The sequence below is a fragment of the Acomys minous genome, assembly GCF_964271855.1.
Source record: "Acomys minous genome assembly, chromosome: 4".
NCBI classification, from domain to species: domain Eukaryota; kingdom Metazoa; phylum Chordata; class Mammalia; order Rodentia; family Muridae; genus Acomys; species Acomys minous.
In genome coordinates, this window is record NC_140486.1 from 7941683 (window position 1) to 7963231 (window position 21549).

The window sequence follows — 21549 nt, forward strand, 5'->3', positions numbered from 1 at the left end:
TGCCACCCTAGGCCTCCCGGCACTGCACAGGCCTCCTGGTGCCACCCTAGGCCTCCCGGCACTGCACAGGCCTCCTGGTGCCACCCTAGGCCTCCCGGCACCGCACAGGCCTCCTGGTACCACCCTAGGCCTCCCGGCACTGCACAGGCCTCCTGGTACCACCCTAGGCCTCCCGGCACTGCCGCAAACCTCCTAGAACTCCCGCCCCCACCAACCATGGCCCAGTTCCAGTTTCACTTCAGTTGCTGTAATAAAATACCCTGACAGAAAGAAAGTTAGGGAGAAAGGGGTGTTCCTTTAGATTATAATTCCAAGTTACAGTTCATCAGGAAATTTCAAAAGGCTGGTCACATCATGGTTAAAAGTAGAGACATACGAACGTGGCCGCTTGCTTGCCTAATATTTCTCAGCATGTTTTTTTCACTCTTGCCTATTAGGACCCCTGCCTAGGGGATAGTGTTGCCTGAATTGGGCTGGCTTGTCCTATATCAATTAACTTAATTATGAACAACCCCCAGAGACACACCCATAGGCCAACCCATTCAAACTTTCTCCCCAGGCGATTCTAGGGTTTTGTCTAGTTAACAAAACCAACTCTCACATTCCCCAGGCCACGTCTATCTGCCCAGCCTTCTTGGTGCTACGCTAGGCCTCCCGGCACTGCCCACAAGCATCCTGCTACTTCCCGAAGCCCTCAGCATCTCTGCTCATCCCTCCCAGGTTTCAGGCCTCCTAGGCCCCAGCTGGATTTGGGTCCAGTGCAGAAGCAGCTCATTTTTAACAGTCACTTAACTGCTGGGACAGACACATATCTGTTCAAAAACATGTTTGTTTGTTTGTTTGTTTAAAAAGTCTGTAAAACTCTATTTCCAAAACAAACCCACAGTTATAAAAGTTATATCAGATAGCAACTGAACTGAACTACCAGAAAAAAATTCTTGACATGCTGAAATTTGTAGCCTTTGGGTTTGTTTTGTTTTAAGAAGGATCTGCCTGCTCTCCATTTGCGGGTGCTCACAGTTCGCACTAAGGGAAGTGGGCAGAGCTATCGGGTGCTCTTCTGTGTGAGTGAGGACTCCTGACACTCTACACACACATCTTCCCAAGAAGGTCTGGCCAAACCTACATGTACCAGGAGTGACCCGCAGGGGGAGGAGACTGTGGGGTGGGGGAGGGGGTCCCACAGAGGCTACAGTAATCTCCCCAAGTTCTTCCACAGATGATTCCAGACACTGAACGGAGCTCTACACGGAGTGTCTGCTCTTCACACAGTGGGACAAATCACAGAGTCATGTCCCAGAACTCTGGTCAAAACAAAGATGGACAGAAGTGCCTGGGAGGAAGAAGAGACAGAGGGTGTGAGAGGGACAGTGTGGGTGGGCGAGCCAGGTGAGACCACGTGCCCACATCAAAGGCAAAGCTCGCACCAAGTCACTGGGGTTTTACTTCCTATGCCAATGTTCGCACGCTGTCTTCATCCCAGAGATGCTAAGGTACCTACGCCAGATGAGGACCTGGACCTCAGGCCTGTAGGTAGCCTGCCCAGCCCCCTCATTGTAAGGTGACAGGCACCTCCTCACTAGCACCCTGGCAGTCTTTATGATGGCTGCCGAGTCCTGTGTTCCGTGTTTCCTGTGTCGGAGAACTTAGTCTGGAGTCCGTGGGGCTAAAGTGAGGCAGCGCGTGTGCCGGTGAAGCCACTTAGCTTCCCTTCCGGCCGGATAGCAGCAGGTGAAGGAAGTTTTCTGAGCACTTTGGGGGGTGTCACTTGGAGCCCACCAGAGCACACTGGGTCTGGGCTGCCTCCAGTCTACAGCAGAAAGGAGCCACATTGTCTAAACTCCTGGATCTGGAGTCTCTCTCTGTTCTGCGACCTTCCCTCAGGCTCCTCTTCCTGGCATCCCTCTTTTCACCTTTCTTCTATAAGTTGACTCTCCCCTCCTAGAGCAGCCCCCGCCTTCCCTCTCCCTTTCTCACAGCTACACACACACAGTAAAGCTTTCACTGCCCATTTCCCAGGTTAACTGAATGGCACAAACTGAAAGTGTCCTCCTTCTAAGTAACCTCAAACTGAGATGTTGTATGTGTACATGCATGCATATATGTGTGTGTGACATGTGTGGATATGTATATATATGTGTCTGTGTCTGTGATGTATGTGTATATGTGCATGCATGCAGGCCTGTGAGCACACGTGGAGGCCAGGTGTCCTACTCTATCACTTTTTGCCTTATTTTTTGGGCACAGAGTCTCTCTCAGCTAGGCTGCCTGGCCAGAAGGTTTAGGGAGCCACTGTCTGCACCCCTCAATGTTCCTAGGGTACACACACAGCCATGACCAGCTTTTACATGGACACTGGGCATTCAAACAGGTCCTCCCGCTTATAGATGATGAGCCCTTACCCACCGAGACATCTACCCAGTTTCTCAAATGCCCTTTAAGTTGGAATGTTGCCAGCAGAGGTGGCCTAGATGATTGTGACATCAGAAATAGGAACAACACTCACCTGACACGTGCTTTGTATCGTCACATGCTGCAGAAACCCTGCCATGCTGCATACTTGTCACCAGTGAAAGCCATGAAACCGGTGGAACCTGTCGCATAGCACATTTGTTAAAACGTACACAGAGCATGCTGTCTTCTTTCAGTGTTTGGTAATGTCACTTTGTTATAATTTGGGGTCCTTTGCAGCAGAAATCAGAGATGTTTGCCAAGAAACCAGAAGGTTTGCTGGTACAACCTCGGCAAGCACTGTCTGTCTACATTGAGTTATGAGATAGGGTTCTTCTACAGCTTGGAACTCATCAAGCATAACCTAGCTGACTGGCTGACAAGTGAGCCCCAGGGATCCCCCTCCCCAGAACTGGATGACAAGTGTGTGTGTGTGTGTGTGTGTGTGTGTGTGTGTGTGTGTGTGTGTGTGTCCCCACATCTGTGCGTCTTAACATGGACTTTAGGGGATTGAACTTGGATCCTAATATTTGTAAGGCAAGCACTCTACAACAGAGCTATCTCTGCAGCCCTAGTGTGCATGCAGGTTCTTGACCTCCCAGAGTCATGGCAAATATCACTGAAACTTGCCACATTCATCTGCACACAAGAAGCTTTCAAATGCATAGAAGAGAATGGATAGATTGTCCCTCTGCACTAAATACACACACACACACACACACACACAGACACACAGACACACACACACACACACATGAGCCTGCATTCCAACTAGCCACATGTACCCCAAGGCTCCACAGGACTTTCTAGCCTCATGGTAAACTTTCTACGATGGACTCTATAGGAGGACAGAGGCAAGAAATCAAGAGTTCTTTCTCTTCTGTGATGTTCTGCAAAGATAGAATGGCATTCTCCTCACCTCTGTCCTCTGCTCTAAAAGACATATAGCCCCCTTTGTCCTGTCACTCTGACATCTGTCCAGGTACAGCTTACAGCAGCCACAGCAGAGCGTCTGCCGTGACAAGCAGCAGTGAGCTCAGACACTGCAGAGCGTCTGCCGTGACTAGCCACAGTGAGCTCAGGCACTGCAGAGTGTCTGACGTGACTAGCCGCAGTGAGCTCGGGCACTGCAGAGCGTCTGACGTGACTAGCCGCAGTGAGCTCAGGCACTGCAGAGTGTCTGCCGTGACAAGCAGCAGTGAGCTCAGACACTGCAGAGCGTCTGCCGTGACTAGCCACAGTGAGCTCAGGCACTGCAGAGTGTCTGACGTGACTAGCCGCAGTGAGCTCGGGCACTGCAGAGTGTCTGACGTGACTAGCCGCAGTGAGCTCAGGCACTGCAGAGTGTCTGCCGTGACAAGCTGCAGTGAGCTCGGGCACTGCAGAGCGTCTGACGTGACTAGCAGCAGTGAGCTGGGGCACTGCAGAGCGTCTGCCGTGACTAGCAGCAGTGAGCTGGGGCAGGGCTCTGGTCCTTGCAACCCTGCTGTGTGCGCCCAGGCCATCGTTCCTCAACTCATAGGAAGATGTTGCATTTTCTCTGGTTTCACCAGCATCCTGTGGCAGAAAAAAAGTCACGATCCCATCAAATTGACCCCATTTCTACCAGGCCTTTTTCCCCAGCCACAGCTCACAGGCTCCAGTGCCAACCCTCATGAAAGACAAGTGATGCTTAAGGCATTTCATCCCTTTACCAGTGCCACCTAGAGCTGTTACATGTCACCAACAGAGGGCACAGACTTCAGAAGCCATTCTAGTCAACTACCCAACATTTCCTTCCTGTGGATAGGCCAGGTACACTCTGAGCTTGCCTACCTCTGCCTGCCATTGAAGTATAGCATCTTTTGTCCAAGTTGAGCACAGACTTGACTGGTCATGCAGCCCCTTGCTGTGCCAGCTCTGCATTGCATCTCAGGCAAAATGGCTCCAGGTGACTACCGGCAGCCATCTTGTCATTCCATCTTCTCCAACACAATACTTTGGAATTGCTCCTCATAGTTTAGCATCACTCAACAGTGAGTGGCTGCTATGAAGCCAGCAGCTAAATGGCAGAAAACAATCGTTGGTCCTCACTCACCAAAAATTCCAAAGCTAATATATAAAGGACAGCCATAGACTCCACTGTCCTGCTCAGGCCCCAGCCCCACTCTGTAAAGAATTAGTACCTCCACACTGATCATGTGTAACAATGCCTACACCTGCCCTGATTGTGTGCTGGAGAATGGCAATCGAGACCTGGTAGCACGAGGCGGGTTTATACACAAGGCACAAGGAAGCAGCCTCCTCATACCAGATCCTGTGATATTTGAATGTCCGTGCTTGTGGAGTTTGAAGAAGAAACTGTTCCAGCCTTCTCCAGGCAAGACAGAGAGGGCTCACAGAGGGCTCTGATGACCTCATTCTCCATCAGCACCATGCAGCTCCAGACTTTGCCCTTTATAGCCTGAAATCACAGCTCAGACTCAGCCTCAAGCCCTTAGTCCCACTGCTTTGGTGGCCGCTCCTCAGCTGCTAGAACCCACTATAGTGAGATCACCAGGATCATCATCCCTTCCTGGGATGGGGCAGCATGCTGTGGGCCGTCAGACCTGTCAGCTAGGAGGGGACAGTAAGAGGGACAAACACTGGCAACCACCATCATCAGCTCTTGGAGGTATTTCAAGAAAAAATGCAAATCCTTTGAGCCTCTAGTCTGAAGCCCACTTCCCCAAGGGTCAGGAGCATCTCCAGATTTTGACTTTTCAGGAAGGCATGATTGACAGCCTTGTCCTCTGCCTGCTGCCAGTCTGGAGCCACCAGCTTAGGTAGTTACACTGACCCAGATCTCTATATGCATGGTGTTCCCCCAGCTCTGTTCTAGCTCCCCAACTCCTCGTTCCTGATAGGATGATGACTGTGGAATAGGGTGGACACTGTTCTTTAACTCCCAGGTGCCACTGTGGCAGTGACACGCTGGCTCCGAAGGACACGGGCTCCAGCCAGTGGTGTCTTCACCTGATTGACTGAGCACCTGTGAGTCTGGACATTGTTTAAAAGGAACTGCAGGACAAGAGCTGCTGTTTGTGAATGAAGGGATGGGGACCTGAATCACAGGTGCATGAGGTCAGCAGCAAAGCCACCATTTGACCCAGATGCACTCAGGCTCAGCACTCTACCATCTGCAGCCTACTCTCAGGTTCAGCCCAGTCAACACAATGAAGTGGAGTAGTTATCAGAGCATGAGGGTCAGAAGGGTAGACCTTCTGGTCGATGACAGACAGACAGACAAGCAGATAATGAATAGTTAGGTAGGTGATGCAGAGCTGGAAAAGCTGATGATAGATACATTGTTTGATAAATAGGTAGATAAGTAGATGATAGACTGAGAATAGATGTAGATGAAAGATAGGTGGTGGATGGATGAGTGCATAAATGGATAGATGATTAGATAGGCAAATGATAGATACATAAATGGATGGATATCTATCTGATAGATTGATAGATTAATAGATGATAGATAAGTAAATAGATAGATGATGAATAATAGATTGATAGATAAATTAATAGATGATAGATTGAAAGATTAATTGATGATAGATACATGATTGATAAATAAATATAGATGGATATATAGATGAAATATATAGATAATTGACAGATGATAGACATAGATGATAGTTAGGTGATAGAATGATTGATAAATAGATATAGATGGAGATAGATAGATAGATAGATAGATAGATAGATAGATAGATAGATAGGCAGGCACATAGATAGAGATAGGTGCATTCCAAAGTGGTTCCCAAAATCTGTCTCTTGTGTTCTCTTCCAGGCTGTTATGCAACTACACTATTGGTACGAAATGCTCAGCCACTCTTACATCCCAAGGAAATCATGGATGGACTGATAAGGATCAACTTTATGCAATAAGTCATCATCCAAAAAAAGATGTTTATCTGACTTTTGCCTAGAACTGGCATTTCTCTACTTGAATATGTTTGATGCTTCATAATAAGCCACAAAAGTGAGTGGACAATGACTGAGTCATGTGCGTTCCTTGATCTTCCTACCAAAGAGTAAAACTGCTCCCAAGCCACTCAGATGTCTCCCAAGGAGACAAGAGGAGAGCCTCCCCTCGCCTAAACAGAGAGACATTAAATGAAAACAGGGAGGAGCACTGGGTTCCTGCACTGACACCTCCCCCCCCCTTGAAAATCAGGCTGCCATCAATGGAGAGAGGTGCAAGTGCACCCTTCCTACCAGTGTCTAACGCGAGAGTTAATGTGGTTCTAGTGTCCGAGAAGATAGAACTCTGTTTCCCCTTCCTAGTGCTGCTGAGGATGATGCACAGCCTTTCCTACACTGCTCAGGAAAGCCCACCGCTGAGTGCATGATGCTGAGACTAAAGACCTGTGTCCCCAGGGAGCTACGGAATGGCAGAACTATCTGCTCTCCACAAAGAGGAGTCCCCAGGAAGTGAGCCAATAAAAGGAAATTCTGGTGTCAACTTGTTTAATTATGAAAGTCAAAAACTACTTGAGAATGACCCTGGTTAATGAATCATTATGGGTAATGAATGATCCTGGTTAATGAATGATTATGGCTCAATTGCAGCTCTTTCACCAATCACAGTCTTTACTGTAAAGTTTTCAATAATTGCCTAAGTGGAATTAATAGAGAACACACTTATGAACTGAATTCATAGAGGTTTACACTAACCACACACCCATGTACCCCCTTGCACAAGCAAGGGATTTACCTCACCATGCATTTGTGTGTGCACACATGTATGCACTTGCATACCCTTGTGTGACCTGTGCACGTACATGTGCACACGCATCAATGCACACACTGTGCACATACATGTGCACACGCATCAATGCACACACGGTTAAGCAGATAGTTCCCAGGTAGGATAGGTAAGATATTAATATTTAAATCTAATCAGCTATCCCTCCCGATCATATCCAAGTGGGAAGGCTGAGCCTGTCACCATCATCACCTGCTCAATTGAATTATTGCCAGGCTCTATACTTATCTCCTTCCCCGAACTTTGAACTCTGTAAAGACAGCTGTGCATCTTTGTAGTTCTTGCCTATGGTCTCAACACACAGAAGCTGTGACAGGTGGGTCATTTGGAAAAGATAAGCAAGAGAAGGAAGAAGAAGGATAACTTATGGGCGTGTAAGACGGTTTGACAGATTTGGGGAATGACTGACAGAGTTCTCTCTCTGACCTTGGCTTCCTTTTCCGGGGCCGAGTCATGGGGCATGGAGCTTGCACTTCAGGAACACACAGCACAGTAAAGATTGATAACTTTGGTTGGGTCTTGGTTTTGGTTTGATTAACAGGTAATGATGGTCTTGTTTTGACTAGAAACAAACATTTAACTAAAGACCCACCAAGGAGCTTCTCCAACAAAGCTACCGTTAGTACGAGATGCTAGAACCATACCGCTCCCCTGCGCAGTCACTGGTCAGGAGGTAGAAGGCCTAAGGCTCCCACATGCCTCTTCTGTACAACCAGCTCTCCTCAGAATATCAACTAGTCTAGGCTGCATATCTAGGGCTGGTCTTAAAACAAACTTCCCCCACATGAAATACCACGCCTGCTTGTCCAGGCTCCTTCCTGCCCTCTGTGCCTGCTGCCCTGAGTCTAAAAGTAGAATGGCAATAAAGCAATTTTGCTACCAGATTTGCAAACAGGAGGGCTCAAGGAGCGATAACAAATCTGAAGATTCCCAACTCAACAGTCACTGTTTTGAAGGACGCCCCATCAGTAGCCATGATGGGCCACCAGGTGGTTATTGGCATGCAACTTAGCAGGAGTTTAAACTACTGCCTGTCAATACCACAACAAAGTTCCCTCTGTGTCCATTCACGCTATCAAATAGCTAAGACATCAGGAGAAGATTTGACATTGAAGGGCTACCACCCCCCAGCAGTGAATAATCATTAGACACAAACGTACGTTCAAAGGGGGCTGATCCACCTCTACAACCAACATGGTTCCAGCTACTGTCATCTGCTCACACAGGATGAAATAAAATGACACATAAAAGTGTGTGTGTGCGCGCGCTCGCACATGCACACGCACACTAACTTGCACATTAGGAAAACTTTCCACCAAGCAAAGAAACTGAAATTTAAATATATGGGATAAAATAAATAATATTACATTTCCAACTTGTTTGTTTGTTCGGGTTTTTTTTTCAAGGTGGGGTTTTTCTGTGTAGCCCTAGCTGTCCTAGAACTTGCTCTGTAGACTAGGCTGGCCTAGAACTCTGAGATCTGCCTGCCTCTGCCTCCTGAGTGCCACTTCCTGGCTAAATTTCTAACTTTTAAAGAACATTTTTATGTACTGTTGTTTTGTCTTGTCTTTCACTACTTTTTTCTTACTATAAAGTCCCAGATTGTTCTAGAACTCACTCTGTAGGTGAAACTGGACTCAAACTCACTGAGCTCCACCTGCCTCTGCCTCTATAATGCTGATGCTGTCTGCTGAGATTTGTTGCTGAGACAGACTCTTACTCTGTAATTTAGGCTGGCCTTGAACTTGTCATACTCCTGCCTTGACATCCTGTGTACTGGGACTGCAGCCATACACCAGCACACCAGAAATGGTAAGATTTGAATTGCTGTTATATTTATACTCCACATAAAACACACTAGGGGAGTTGCAGTTTTAATTGTAAAATATCGATATATGTATCAATATAAAGGAAACTATCTTTGCAGTTATTTAAACTTATGGCAAGAAAAAACAGATGCCAGCTTAAAGCTGTGTCATATTCCATGATGCTAAAACTTACGTGCACATGTTGTGTGACTTTTTGTACAGAGACAGAAGGAAATCTCTGTTTGCTTCAGATAGAGAGAGCATGGAGTTATCAAAGCAAGGTTGCCATGCAGGTTCAGTGTGGTGAGCCAGTGTGTTTGTTGGGGTTAGTTAAGGACCAGGGGAGACCCACAGGCAGTTTCACCCCAGCCCCTGGGCTTTCTGCCACTCCTGGGTAGGGTAAAGACTACTGCTATGGTCCAGGTGTCGGTTTATCCCTCCCGGTCACCAATGTGAATCTGCTTAGAGATGGGTGTGTGTGTGTGTGTATGAAGTAGAGTACTGAGCTCAGCCTTTATAGATGGTGGGGGTGTCCCTGGGGAGGAGTTAGTGGGCTGCTCCTACCCTTTGAAGGCTGTGGAGAAGGCCCAGTCATGAAGCACAGCAGACTGCCTCAACTTCCCCAGAAGATTTCTGCTGACGGCTGTAAAGCACTGATCCGATGGTGTTCTACTATCTAACTGCTGCCTCCTGTTTATTGCTTTTGCTTGCCACACACCTAGTAGGCTTACTCACCAAAAATCAAAAGCACAGCTATGGTAAACCCTTCTCTAGACCACGCCAAGCACACGCTCACTTCTCTCATGTTCCAGGGTCATGTGGCTTTCATAATGTAAGAGCCCCGGCGAGTATGCAGCCTGCAAGCTAGTCACCGTCAGTGGCTCTCCATGTTTGCTGGCTATCGTGAGTCTTTGGTGAGCTACCCATGTAAACCTTTCCCCCATGCTCCTAAGACCTCCTTATGCACCACCCTACTGCCTTTCCATCCAACAAACCAGACCTCATTTCCAGAAAAAGATCCTCCTGCCTCAGCCTGTAGTGTGCTACATTTGCAATACCACAAATAATGTTAGTTTATTTAAAACCTCATTTCGTTTATTCAGACCATAACATAATTTCATCTCTGCCTTTCTTGTGTTTTGATTAGGTTAAGATTGGGTTTGGCTTTCGAAACACATTCTCCTTATGTAGCCCAGGCTACTCACTCATCCTGCCTCAACAAGGGTGTGCCATCGCCTTTGGCTATGTTCCTAGTTCTTATTGTCTTATGGTTGGTTGGTTGGTTGGTTGGTTGGTTGGTTGGTTGGGTAGGTGGTTGATTGGTTGGTTGGTTGAGCGCTTCGGTTTTGTTTTGTTTTGTTTCATTTCTTAATTATAGATAAAATAAATATTTATATGATTCTACCGCCAAAAGCCAGACTATAACAGCAAACTTACAGCTTAGACCGTGACCAGCTTTCCTTATGAGAATGGGCGCCCAAGAAAGCAACAAACTGGAAACCCCCAAAAGTGATGACACATTACAGAGAAAGATAAGTCAGACACATGGCCATGGCTCTCAGCTGAACGGGGCCTTGTGAGAGTCAGGCTCCTAAAGACAATGTCAGTCCAAATAAGGTCTTCAAGTTCTACAGGTGGAGGCAGAAGCAGAGATGGAGACAGGGATGTGGAGAGACAGACAGGTGTAGATAGACTGGATGATGTGGACTTGATTAGATCGGAGGTGGTTAGCTACAAATAGAGACACGGGTGCTTAGCAGTCCTGTTAAGCTTCATGCTTGCTGAATTGTATGTTATAAACATTTCCTTCCTCTTTACTTGATTCATGTGTGAACAGCTAACGCCCCCATGCTCACCAAAACTCCCAAGAATTATCTGATGAGATTAAAAGGAAGAAGTCAAGACTGGCTGGGACATCGCACCTGCCGCCCTGTGAGTTATTGGCCTCTTAAACGTCCATAACCCAGCCCGTCAGTGAGAGCCTTTATTTACCCTTAAGGCACTTGGCAGCTGCTAAATGGCTGTCTATGGCAGTTTGGTGGAGACAATAATAATACATTATAAATCAATGAAAATGAAGTTTTTGCTGTGATAATCTCATAGAGATTTGCCGGCGTTTGTATGAAATTCAATTCTGTTTGATTGCATCAGCATATGCTTCATAGCTCTCCCTGAACTATTGATTTTGAAGGTTCTTATCCATATGTCTAAATTATTTCTATTACATCTTTGCATTACTGTTTAGAAATAACCTAGGTAAACGGGAGCCATTTATTCTATTTTCAGTTGCATTTTCTTCTGGTTCACTCTAGTTCAGTACTCGGGTTGTGTTTTCAAAGGAAAGAAATGTCCTTCTTAAAAGTCTCGCTTTCTATAGTCTCAGGTAATCTCACCTTGTGATTGCAATGTGCTAATTTCCCTTTAGAAAACATTTGTTGTTGTCATTGTTGCTATTATTATTTTCTAGGCACCTATGACTGTTAGGAAGGGTCATATTTCAAATACTGCTTTGAATTTACAGCTACATATTCATCTTCTTTAAAAAACCATGAGCGAGCATACGACTGAGGACATTTTGTGCATGAAAATACTCATTTCCATCGTGGATCAGGAAAAGAAAAGGAGGGAACAGAGGCCAAGGAGACCTCGGCTCTACGGAATGCCTGGTGGCTCCCAGGCTCCTCCAAAGCCCTCTACTCAGCTGAAGCAACATCTTTGAGTAGACACTGCAAGCTTCACAGCGCCCACAGTGGCAGCACCTTACATCCTTCTGTCTCACCAGGCCAGTGTCCATCCCTTAGAACCCAGTGTCTCTCCGTAAAGAGCGTCTAATCCACGTGATCCTGTGGCATGGGAACATGTGGGGGGAAAGGAACGTTAATAGAGTCACTTAACGAGGCTTCCCTGCTTCAGAATGAAATTGATTTCTTTAAAAAAAAAAAACTGTTCCAAGAGTTATCCTGCCATCTGGCCTTAAGTACCTCTGAGCTTGCTCTGCTGCAAGGGTGCATGACGGTCACTAGCCCAAGCAAGAACACTGTCCCCACCAAACCTGCTGTCACGTTATGCGAAGAAAGCAGTGGATATCGCTTTTTAAAGGGAATAAACTACAATGTTTAAAAAATGCTCCCAGGCCTGCCTTGACTTCCAAGTCTCTGAGGCTGCTTGTCCCCAGGCCGACCTCAGCATCTACCGAAGTTAGCAGCCTACGAACCGACCTAAGGCAGACCGTATCACTTTCTCTGAGATAACTCTACCTAGACATGAGAACAGGCAGCTCATCATCATTTTTAAACATATTCCATATCAACAGTTAACTTGTTTTTATTTGCTATTGCATAATCCTTCCATTTTTTTCCACCATGCGCCTTAATCTTTAAATAAGCAACAGGAAAAAAAAACACAAACACAATCAATAAATAGATAGGTGCCCTCCTGCCTCTGCAGGGTAGAAATGTGGTCAGAGCTGGGTCTCTGTGAAGGGACACCAGATAAAAGAAAGGCAAAGGGTGGCAAACAATGGACAGAGCCTCACGAGGCCTGAGTCCAGCATGGCCTCTGAGCGATTCAGCCGAGACAACGTGGCAGATGGTTCTCTTCTGTTCCTGCACATCCCCAGGGACTGGCAAGCAAGGTCTCTTAGGAGTGTGTGGTGGGCTGAAGCAGCCGTTCCCTGAGGGCGTCTCTGAGCTCTCTAGGTAAGCTGGGAACATCAGAAGGCACGAAGATATCTGAGCACATGCTCCTGTGAGGCCAGCCCTTCCTCTGCAGCCAAGCTATGATGTGAGAGAGCTAGCTGGGCTGGGGCGACTCCCCTTAATGTCACTTGAGAATCAGGCATCTTAGTAAAACAAATAGATTTGGTAACCACACTTTTAATGTGACGCATTAGTTTACCCAACTGAAATGTCACCCAAATCGAGTCCAGTGAAATGCACACATATGCACCTCCGGTGAGTCTCACCAAGAACTACCTGGGGTCCCGTTAACTGACTAATAACAGCAGAAGGCACAGCTCTAAGACTAGGGAAACCGTCTTACAGAGAAAAAGTACCGAACTCCAGCACAGGGGTAGAGTTTCAGTGTTTGTTTATACCGTGACAAACAATAACTGCCCTTACGCTGTAGTAAAGCGTTGGCTCTACAGATTTTGGCATAAACCCTCGTTCTGAGTCTAGGCTTGGGCCACTTCTGACTCAGCTCCGCGCTTTACCAAAACCCTTGCAAAGAATTTCACATGGAGATTTTACAAATCATCCTCACACTCAGCCGCCTTCAATTTGTTTATGCACTAAATATTTGCCAAAGAGCCACCCTGGGGATGTCATAGATAAGCTAAAGATGACAGGAGTGATGCAAATGAGGGTTACCACATGCTCCTTCACAAAAAGTTAAAGGCCGATCCACTGCAAATGTGAGCGTCTCCATGTATACAAAATGAGCAAGCAGGCACGTGCCAGGCTCCCAACTGCTTTCTGTTCTCTGGGGCATGGGTCCACCGAGACCTGGGTCCTTGTTTTAAAAAAGCCCTGTATTTTTCTGCTCTAAAATTAATCTTAGTGTTTTGTCCACACATGGACACATGCAATCTCTTTGGCAGTGGTCCTGGATACAAAGATGGCGGATGGATTTTTCTGAAGGAAGAACCACATGACAGACAGTCCTCCAGTGCAAGCTGAGCAGTCTTCCAGTGAACTAGAATTCAGCTAGCTTAGGGTTCTGGCTCATATTCAGGTCACTATCAAAATATTTAAAAGAGAGGGGTGTGTGTGTGTGTGTGTGTGTGTGTGTGTGTGTGTGTGTGTGTGTGTGTATTAATGCTCTTTTACTTATTAATACCCTCGTCTCACTCCTCTGTAGCAGCCAGAATATGGCAGGGTAGTCAAGATTGAACTGCCAATTTTTGTTATCAGAATCCCTCCCAAACCTGGGCCCCACTGTCTGAGGCCCTGGTGTTCAAGGAGACCACGTCTACCAAACACCAAGGCTTTTCTCATTCTGTTCTCATCATGTGCCTGGCTGGCAGTCTGCCCCTTCCTGGCCACAAACTTCTGTCCCTCTATCTGAGGGTCAGGTTTTGCCCTTTTCATTGTCTGATGCTATGAGGCTGTTCTCTGTGAAATCATTTGAATGTAATCTAGTTCCCGTTCATGGTTAGCTTTCCAGCTCACATCAGACCACTGAACAGTAAGGAGAAACTGAGAGCATGGGCCTCACCTTCCGGCTAGTGGCAAGCTGGCAGTGCTGACTTTCAGACACGGCCCTAAAAGCCATGAGAATGCGTGTGTCTGGGCCAAAATCAGGGTATGTGTCTCCTCAGCTGGAAGCAAGTATGAGCACATGAAACCAGAACTGCATACTCCTTCAGTAAGAAAACCAAGTGAGGCAGCTGCAAAACACAGAGCAATAAACAGAAACCTGTTTCCACCAAAAGAGACATCATATGATAATAGCATCCACATATTCAGTGTTTCGTCAGATCATGTCACACCTTGAGAGCAGGCAAAGATGGTTGAGAGAGGCTTTCAAACAGCAGATATGCTCAACCTGCCCTTCCGCCGGCAAGGACTGAGGAGGAGCCAGTCTCAGACTTTTGGTTTCCCTAAAACTGACTACATATGCATGCCCCAAGCATGAGCAGGCTGAGGCCGGCTTCTGAGGCAGCCACACTCAGAAGCATGGACTCTGGGGTCCTGAGGGGGAGACGCCTGAGGCCCGCTGCTGATTACGCTTGCTGTCAGGTGGTGGGTAAGGATGGGGGCTTGCACTGAGGAAGGGGATGGCAGGACAAAGGTTTGGCTTTGTGGAAAGTATCCACTCCCTTTCATCCCAGTAAAAAGAAGGCGCTGGGTTCTCTAGACTCGTGTGCGCTTTCTTCAACCTGGGCTTTTTTCCCCATTTTCCACATGTGCTCTCTCAACTCTCCGAGCTGCCTCTTTCTCCTTTTTCAATCTTTCTCATCTCGCCCTTCCATTGTTATTCACCCTGTTTATTGCTTCAAGCAACCCTGACATAGTGGACGTCATCTGAAACCACAAACGACAGGATGCAATAAGCTGGAGAATAGCGCAATCTGGGGAAAGTTCTTCATTCACTCTTGCTCCTAACTCTCTGTCTTCTTATCCTACATAGAAAATAAAAAAATCAATACCACCTCACAGGGCTTGATAAAAGCACCGACCGAGTACAGCAGGCATGCTGGATATAGTAAATTAAAGTGATCAAAATTTTCCAGTCGACTCTGCCTGTAGCCTACATAAACTAACAGCCCTGTCTGCCCAGTGTCCATCAGCTGGAAGCTTTATTTTATCTGGGCCTCTGATTATCTGGGGAATGAATACATATACCTGCCTGGGCCTGGGAGTCTCAATCTCTGTGGGAGAATAAGTGTGGCCATGGGTAGATTGCAGGGGAGAGCTGAAGGGGGCGAGCACCTGTCTTCAAAATGCACTCACAAATAATATGCAGGCAAAAATACCTGTGTGCTTAAACTTAGAATGTGGAGGTGAACAATTGGCCTTTGTCCTAGAGGTAGGGGTAGGGGCTTGTCAGATCATCCCCAGATCTAACCCCTCATTGGTGGCACAACCTTAAGTAAGTGCCTGGCTCCATGGGCGAACAGTGCCCACCTTCAAAACAGCAATAACCATTACTGTCAGAGCAGAGAAAGACCCTGAAAACCTTAGCCTAAGGATTTCAGACCTGTCTATAAAAGCACCTCTGCAAACACAACTGACACGAAGTGACTTCTCTTACGATTTGTGAACAGTCAGACATAAAGTGCTCTCCCACATATGCACAGCATACGAAACTAAAATATTGCTGCTTTCACCTCAGAGGGAGATCATTTTCCATCTAATTAAACAGGCATTCGGGGTACATATTCCTGATACACTAAATTATGGCGGGGGGAACGTTCAACTTTAATAGCAGGTTTTTGTACACAACTAATATAGAGCAGGCATTTCATTTAGCTTAGAGAAAGATTCACACTAGCTTGGCTAAAACCCACCAGGCTGCCTACAGTTAGAGATGGAAGGGCTCTGCTGTCTGTGATGACAGCTGAGAAATCACAGGCATCTCCAGCAGAAGCTTCAACCCTGCCATCAGACCCGTGACCCTTGCTAGGTAACTGACATTTGTCCAGCACTGGAAATGAACTCAAGCTTCCCATCGACCATGAAAGAAATGAAGAAGAAATCAAATCCCGGAGCCAATCAGCATGCTATGCCAGCCACAGAACAGCCAGGGGTGCCAGCAGACAGCCGGGAGGCAGGCACTCTGGCAAAGCCCGTATGTGAACACACAAGCACGCTCCCTGGTCCAGATACATCCCAAACTGCCTCTGAGATACAGAGCTAAATGTAAGGGATAGAGAGATGGCTCAGTCAACCTTGCAAGCCTAAGGACCTGAGTCCCAGCCCCAGCCCCGTGTAAAGGAAAGCCAGGCATGGTTGCTTTTAATCCCAGCTCTGGGAAACAAGAGATAGAAGAGTTCCTACAGCTCTCTGGCCATTCAGCTCAGCCTACTTGGCAAGTCTCAGACAAGTGAGAGACCCTGGCTCAAAAAAACAAGGCAATTCACTCTAGAGGAATAACACCCAAGGCTGCCCTCTGGCCTGCACTTGTGTGAGCATACACTCACACCCACACAGATACACATATTCATACAAGAAGAACTGAGTTCAACACCTTGCCAACCTCCTCACGTAATTAATAAGTGTAGCTGTATGCAGTGGCCTTGAGGGTCTGCCCAGGTAGCACTCATGGTCAGAGGTACTCTGGGAAAGCAGAAGGCTAGGAGAACTACGCAGGGATGGATGGAGCCAGAGGAAGGCTTTTAGCCAGCTCTGCAGCTCTCTGGGAGGATGTTACCTAAGCTTCAGTCTTCTCATTAGGTAAATTCGTGGAAGTCAAAGTATCGAAGTGGTCAGACCACAGGCTGAAGAACGGTGGAAAGACACTCAGAAAAGTTGCAGAGGAAAGGGGTATTACACGCTCTTCTTGAGGAACCTGGTTGCTTTCAGACTCAGATGTGTGTGCAGAGAAATGGGAAATGTGTATCCCCATCCCGGTCAAGATCATGGCTGTCACTGTGGGTAACAGTGAGCCTTAAACACACACACACACACACACACACACACACACACACACACACACACCTTATTCTGAAGATTTTCAAACATGAATCAAGGTAGCTAGATTAAAGCAATGAAGTCCACACACCCATCACCTAACCCTGACATTCATGAGGCACACGGGACAGGCATGTGTCACGAGTGTTCCTATAACACACCATATCTTCTCAGAGCAAATCCCAACTGAAAATTTCTTCTTTATAACAAAATCATATCATCGCTGTCCACTTAAAATTATTCCTACTATGAAGCACCCTTGATTGCCTAATAAATGCCTTTTTTTCTTCTCAGTTTCTTTGGGTCATTGATACCCTTTAAAAAAGATAAAGTCCAGACAGGTAACAGAGCGGGCCCACTCATAGCTAAAAGAGGCAGCTGTTCACACTGACTCGTGTTTTGCCACAAAGGCTCCTCTGTCACCATAACGTCTCCTCTTGAAGGCTGTGGCCACACCCGTGTCTCTGCCCTTTCTTAATGGGCATCATTTTGAGGGATCCCTGTCATTGCCGTGGTTCCAGGCTTCTGTCCTGGACGTCCTCCTTGGTTACACAGTGGTTTCCAACCCTGTCTTATTTCTATTCACATCTTCCCTCAAAGCCCCAGACTACACAGTAGAATGTTGGCTTCCAGAAACGCTCAGGTAACACCGGCTTTGTCACCTTCAAGTGGCCTTGACACCACAGGCAACCATCTCTTCAGCCTGAACAGGGACAACAAGACCAGCTGTGTGCACTGGGTCCTTTTCACCTATTGGACAAGTTTGACCATCACGGCTCTGTCCTGTCTCAGGTCTGACCAGCCTTGTCTACAGCTCTTACTAAGTAGGAGAAGAACAGATTCCCCCAACACAGATAAGAAAAGGGCTGAGCATGTCCCCTAGTTGTACCCACACTAAAGGTACAACCAGCAGTTCGGCATCACCACCACCACCACCACCACGCCCAACCTGCAGCAGCAGCAGCAATTCACCTGCAACCTCTGCAAAGCTGGAAGGTGTGACCTCAGCAAGTGCTTATCGGTCCTTTCCTCCCAAGCTTTTTACAGTTGTGAACTTGCTTTTGTCACAGAGAGACCACAATAGAAACAGCTCAATCCACCGGCACTCGCACAATCCATATGCACAATGCTATGAGTGTCACTGAGTGGCGTGCCTCGGTCCCAAGACTCTGTGAGTCCAGAATCCATTTTCCTGTGACTGCTCGAAATTCTTGATTGTGACTCTGATTGCGTCTGCCCCAAGTCTGTTCCACATCAATGAAGATGAGGCATGGGGACAGGATCCATGACACAGAACTCCTGCAAATGTTGCCAGCTGATGCCATATCCCAGTTGACATCATCACACACCTTCCTGGCTTAGACAATGGGGCCATGGGAGGAGGGCTGACAAAGACAGGGGCTGAAGGGTTCGGCAGGAAGCTGCCGCTTCTTGATCAGGAGAGTATCTCTCTCCCATTTTACATTGAGAGAAAAAGTCTCGTTGCAATTGCGTGTGTATTATTTTAATCTGAGTATCGCAAAAGTAAAATAAAATCTCCCTTTAAATCAAGCAAAAGGTCACTGCTTCCACTCTGCCATGCAGGTATCTCAAGATCCTGGTTTCCAATCACCCTCTCATTTAGCACTGTCTCGGGCACTTAAGGAAAAGAAAGCCCATTTGAGATGGAGTGGTCCAGTCTGCAGCTACTTACTGATGAGCTGAAGACAACTCTCATCAAGGTTAACCCTCTGAAGGAAACAAAATCTTCAGCTCGAGAAATGTCCATCTACTGGTTTACAGGACTAGAGGAGACCAGAGCCTAAAAGTCTTAGGGAGAGGGCATGCTATGGTGACAATTTGACACCAATAAGAGAACACTGCTAAACGTTCCAAGTCAGCGTGAGAGATTTAGGGGCATCTGGCAGGAAATGAGGAGACGGCCCCCAAGGATCACCATCTCATCTCCCAGGCAGGGGCTACAATTCTGCCCCTTTAAAAAGCCAGGCATGGTGGGGTATGGTGGGGTGTGCCTATAATCCCTGCACTTCTTGCTTGAGGCCAGTCTAGGGTACATAGTGAGTTCACGGTTACTCAGGCCTATATAGACAGACCTCTTCTCAAAGCTACTACTACTATTTAATAATAATGATGATAGGTCATAGAGGTAGATAGATAGATAGATAGATAGATAGATAGATAGATAGATAGATAGATAATATAGTTGATTGATGATTGATAGATATATAGATAGATACAGACAGACATAGACAGATAGATAGATAGATAGATAGATAGATAGATAGATAGATAGACAGACAGAGACAGAGAAACAGACAGAAAGACAGACAGAAATATATAGATACAGACAGAGATGATAGATAGATAGATAGATAGATAGATAGATAGATGCAGATGGACAGACAGACAGACATAGATGATAGATAGAAAGATAGAAACAGACGGACATAGATAGATGATAAATAGGTAGATAGATACATAGATAGAAAGAACAAGCTAGCCCAGAACTAGCTCAGAACACTATTGCAAGACTCAGGGCCTTAGAGAACCAACTCTAACCACAACCTGCAAAGATAAGTCTCCCCCTTTTTAAATAAAAGATTATGGTATGCCCAGGAAAAAAAATGTAGCTAAAAAATCTTATTATTATTTCAGATGTTTTTGTCTAGAGGCAGGATCTTGTGGAACTCACTATGTAGCCAAGACTAACTGTCATCCTCCGTCCACCTCCAGCACGCTAGAGTCGCAGCCATGAGCCAGCATGCCCAGCACCGAGGCCATGACCACATCACTTAGTAGTCTGAGCAGGCTCACCTTAGGAACAGTTCATGGAATTCCTTCATCCGCTCAATCGTGGTTGCAGCATGCTGAGGACTGGTTCTATCATTACTCTGCCACAGGGACATCTTGATATGGAACCTTTGCTCACTTGATTGTTTCCTTAGGATAAAACAGAAAAATAGAATTATTACATCAAAATTCAGGACTATATCAGCTTCAGATTCCATGTGGGATGGGAGTTCTCCTCCATGGCATCTACTGTTTCAGTCAGACTCCCCAGCCTAGAACTTTCCACTTAGAATATGACCAGGCAAGCAAGCTAGATGGTGCCTGAGGATCCACATCCCCCCATGGCCTCCATTGGGTGACAGCCTCAATCTTATCTGTTCGTCCCTTCACAACATTGGCCACAGCCTGGGCTCACGGAAATTCCCAAGAAGACAGTGACTGTCAGAACTGAACTGAAGCTCAGGCTAGTATCTAGGATTCCCAAAAGCCACAGTCCCCTCATACCTCATACCTTTGCCTCACATTTGCCTGTCCACACTATGGCCTGACTCTAGCGCCCAACTCTCCACTGGAAACAAGTTACATGGCCGATCTTGGAGCTTCCATCTTACAAAAACCTTCAGCTGACATCTTCGTGAATAACAGTGCACATGGATATCCCAGAAACCAAGATTCCTCAGCATCTCCTTTTAAGGTAGAAGTTCCAAGATACTTCTGCTCCTGCCTTTCGACTCGACGAGGAACCTCTCTGTGTGCTGTTGATGTGTTGTCTTCTTGTTGACACCAGCTGGCCCCAGATTCAAACCCCATGAGATGTGAAATCTGGAAAAAGAGGATTCCTGACCCATATGGCCAGCAAGCTCCACCCTGACGCCAGGAGACACAGCCAGCCAGTTCTTCTTGCAAGACTCAACCTGGTGTTGCCTGAAGACTTGATTAGCTGACTAGAGCGACAGGCATGCTGAATTAACACTTCCAAGGAGGCCACACATGGCTGGCATACAAAGGGAGAAGAGGTGACAGCTGGAGAGTAAACAAAGAAGGGACAAGCCAGGAAAGCAAGGGACCCAAACGCTCAGGTCTGCCTACTTTCCATCACCCTGGAGGCAAGACACTTTCTCTAACTGTTTCCCCAAAAAGTCTCCAAGCACAAATACTCCATCTTTCCTGCCTGTTTCTGATTGGTTTAGGTAAAGGGAGAGAAAAGGGGAAACTTCCCTATGTGACAAAAATGCCTGGCAAATGTCAGAATAGAGACACCAAGAAAGCATCCGTTCCCTCGCAGGCCTGTTTGTAAACTTGTGGTTCACAGGACAACTGTAGGAGGCAAGACATTTAGGGGCAGTGTGGGCTGCTGGCCGTCGCCCAGCTGGGAGGAAACAGTCTGTGAGCAGAAGGTGGGCAACAGATCCCTCCCATTCAGAGATCAGGAGAGGGAAGTCCCCAGGCATCTATTTATAGTTTCAGATTTAGTAGCCCACACCATCCCCATGTCAAGAGGATTAGCAGAAAATAAAATGATTCCTGAGATCAATGTAGACACACACACACACACACACACACACACACACACACA

At 46.8% G+C, this 21549-nt stretch overlaps 2 long non-coding RNA genes across 2 annotated transcripts; one reads left to right on the forward strand and one right to left on the reverse strand.

Annotated features, from left to right (window-relative positions):
- Positions 1-137: 137 nt before the first annotated feature.
- LOC311595796 lies at positions 138-20117 on the reverse strand. Its single transcript, XR_014778564.1, has 3 exons — positions 19998-20117; positions 2507-2594; positions 138-1333 (listed from the first exon to the last, which is right to left on the reverse strand). It is a non-coding gene; the product is annotated as an uncharacterized lncRNA (long non-coding RNA).
- LOC311595795 lies at positions 2525-6925 on the forward strand. The gene is made up of 3 exons (XR_014778563.1): positions 2525-2654; positions 6263-6454; positions 6760-6925. It is a non-coding gene; the product is annotated as an uncharacterized lncRNA (long non-coding RNA).
- Positions 20118-21549: the final 1432 nt, after the last annotated feature.